Source organism: Ipomoea nil, unplaced genomic scaffold, assembly GCF_001879475.1.
Source record: "Ipomoea nil cultivar Tokyo-kokei standard unplaced genomic scaffold, Asagao_1.1 scaffold2562, whole genome shotgun sequence".
NCBI lineage: Eukaryota > Viridiplantae > Streptophyta > Magnoliopsida > Solanales > Convolvulaceae > Ipomoea > Ipomoea nil.
The window spans coordinates 101,642-105,000 of record NW_017618990.1 but is presented as its reverse complement, the minus strand read 5'-3'; the positions used below and the strand labels follow the sequence as shown (position 1 = coordinate 105,000).

The 3,359-nt window shown below is 32.9% G+C and overlaps 1 non-coding gene across 1 annotated transcript; it reads left to right on the top strand.

Moving 5' to 3' along the window:
- The first annotated feature begins 2,424 nt into the window (after nucleotides 1–2,424).
- On the top strand, nucleotides 2,425–2,496 carry TRNAM-CAU. The gene has a single exon. It is a non-coding gene; the product is annotated as a tRNA-Met (tRNA).
- Nucleotides 2,497–3,359: the final 863 nt, after the last annotated feature.

Here is a 3,359-nt window from a genome sequence, read left to right as displayed (position 1 = left end):
ATAGTGGGAGTTATGTTATTTTCAGTGTGTCAAGTGACACCTTAAATATTTTGTGTCTTATTACCTAAGCGTATACATTTTCTTAATAATTTAAAATTGACCTATCAAAATATAAATACTTGCTGTTTTACATAATGTTTTTCTCTATTCTGTAAAATTTAATGGCAATTTACATAATATTTTTTCTATTCTTACAAATTTCAATGGTCACTAATTGTAGCAAAAATGATTGATAGTGAGTGTACATGTGTGAAATGTCGTCCTCGGGCGATTGGAGGATATGACACGCAATATGCAATCACAAGAAACTTGGCACTAGCATAAGGAAACCAACAAGAAACTAAGCAAATCATAACACGAACACATATTAACAAGAGATAAACACGAAATAAAGAAATAGGACTCAAGCTAGGGAGCATTATCATCTAGATACTTCAACAACCTATGCGATTACGGAGAACAAATAACCAAGGAATCAAGTGGAAATGCACGTAGATATCCTAGTCTAGCTACGAACCACTCTCGTGATTAATAAAGCACAAAGGGGAAAAGGGTGGCACAATAAGCACAAGGAGTACAATCTTTACTATCTACACCATGTAAAACACTATACACAATTTAAAGAAAGTAGAGAAGATTGATGAGACTGCTCCCCTAATGAATCCTAATTTCTCAGTCGATCAGCACCAACAACCCATTTAAACATTTTGATTATCTAGCTTCCTCTTTTCTTTTCACCCCCAGAATTTCCCCAAACACAAAGTTGATAGTTATTATAAATTTGCTTAGGGGCCAATTTGACCATTCTTTCCTAGATTAAATAGCTAAACCTTAAATACTTATGAATTTCATTGTCTTACTTTCTAAAATTTGTTAATCAATTAAATATCTATGAATTTTAATTTAATAATTTATCCATCAGTTTTTTCATAAATAAATTTACTTTTCTTATATTGATAAGTAATCACATTACTTTTGTTTTATTTCAACTCATTTTTTGATGTGACAATAATGTTATATTATATTACCAAAGTTGTCATATATATAACTTGAATCAAAACAAGTTATATAAGATAAGTTGGGGATATACCAAAGTTTAAGACTTCTGCTCTCTCTCTCTCTATATATATATATATAATTTTTTTTATAGAAGTCTCTATTACTCCCCTCACTTAGACCTTTACTCTTCCAGGATCAATAGGCTGACCTTGTTTTCTTGACATGTATGTAGATCAATAGTATTACTTATAATTGCTATTGACATTATCCAATATTTTATTCACATTCTAAATTTCGCGGGCTATTAGGATAGAAAGCCCTTGAAAGAGAGTGTCAAAATCATGTTACTATTATTAGTCATATATATTTGGAATAAAGGTCAAATAGGCCACCGAATCGTACAAGATAATGCAATTAGGCCATTGAATTAAAAAAAAACTACAATTAAGTCCCTAAACTAACACATTTCAAGCAATTTGTCTAATTTGTAGGTTTTTCCCCTTTCTAACAGGTCACCTAATTTAAAATATTTTTAAAAATAATAATTTTTTTTAAACCAAAACAATAATTAATTAAAATAAGCTAAAATAAAAAAAAAAAGTTTAAAAAAGTAAAAAGAACACAATCTCCGCAGAGACGTCTCCGGCCATGGCCATGGCTTCTTCTCTTTGTCTCTCACTCTCTGCTCTCTGCTCTCTGCTCACTGTCCGAAGGCGAAGGCACCAAGCGGAAGAGGGGATTGCGGAACGCCGGAACTGCCGACTGTAAACTCCGAGTCTTCGACCAGCGGCCGGCGACCTGCGCGCTGTCAGTGCGGTTTGACCTTCTCCATTTCTCCCGGTTTCTCTGCGAAGTCGAAGCGGAAGTTCGGAACTGCCGAATGCAAACTCCAAGTCTCCGCAGGAGTTGCCAGCTCCGGTCTCTCTCCCTGCTGGCTACTCCGGCGGAGACCATTGCTTTTTAATTTTTAATTTTTTTATTTGTTATTTATTAATTTATTTAGTTTAGTTTATTTTAATTAATTATTTTTAAAAAAAACTATTTTAAATTGGTGACCGGTTAAAAATGGGAAAAATCTGCAAATTGGACAAATTGCTTGAAATAGGTTAGTTTAGGGACTCAATTGTAGCTTTTTTGAGTTCGGTGGCCTAATTGCATAATTGTGTGCAGTTCGGTGGCCTATTTGACTCTTATTCCTATATATTTAAACAATTGAAAAAACTATTAAAGATGAATAGGTATTGTGCGTCATCATGCTAAGCACCTTGTGCTTAGATCACACCTCTGTATCTTTTCTTGAGGAAAGGTCACAGGATAAAAAAAAAAAAAAAAAAAAGTCATACGCTGGCCTTCTATTAAAACATAACAAAACAAAAACTTCCAAAAACAAATTTTAATATAAAGTAATTATTTAAAATATGGCAAATCAGAGTGGTGCAGTGGAAGCGTGGTGGGTCCATAACCCACAGGTCCCAAGATCGAAACTTGGCTCTGATATTTAGATTTTAAATGTCTCGTAAGACACCAAAATGTTACCTTACCTACAAAATAGTACACTAAATAAGTAAAACATATATTTAGTTTCTTTTAAAGTTTCCCCATGAGGTTTAAATTTATTTTGAGATACCAAAATATTACATTACCTGTAGTGAGTAATAATTGCTGAATTACAAAATAGTACACTGCATAGAATATGTATGTTAGCTTTTTTTTAAAGTTTTCCCACGAGGCTAAACACTTACAAGCAATTATTGTTAAATGAGTGGAGTATGTGATTTTCATACATACCGAAACTGTTATAAGTTTGGTTCTTGTTAATACCATTTTGGTTGAACCTCTCACACACGGTTTTATATGTGCAATTAAGTTGGCCCAGTGCACACCCATGGCCTGCGTTTGTATCACACCCTCAGTCACGCGATATAACGACCTGTCGCAAATTATGCTGTGCAACCGAATGCACCATGCGCATGGTGCATACGATGCAAAACGACGTCGTTTTGGTTAAAAAAAACGCGCGTCCCACTTAAAAAAGAAATCAGGTTCGATTCCCGGCAATAGCATTTTTATATATCCATAAATTCATAACTATATATCCATAAATTCATAACTATATATCCACAAATTCATAATTATATATCCACAATGAATGAATGAAGTAAAAATCCACAATGAATGAACTAAATATCCACAATGATTGAACTAAATATCCACAATGAATGAACTAAATATCCATAAATTCATAATTATATATCCAGAAATTCATAACTATATATCCAGAAATTCATAACTATATATCCATAAATTTATAACTATATATCCACAGTGAATGAATGAAGTAAATATCTACAATGAATGAA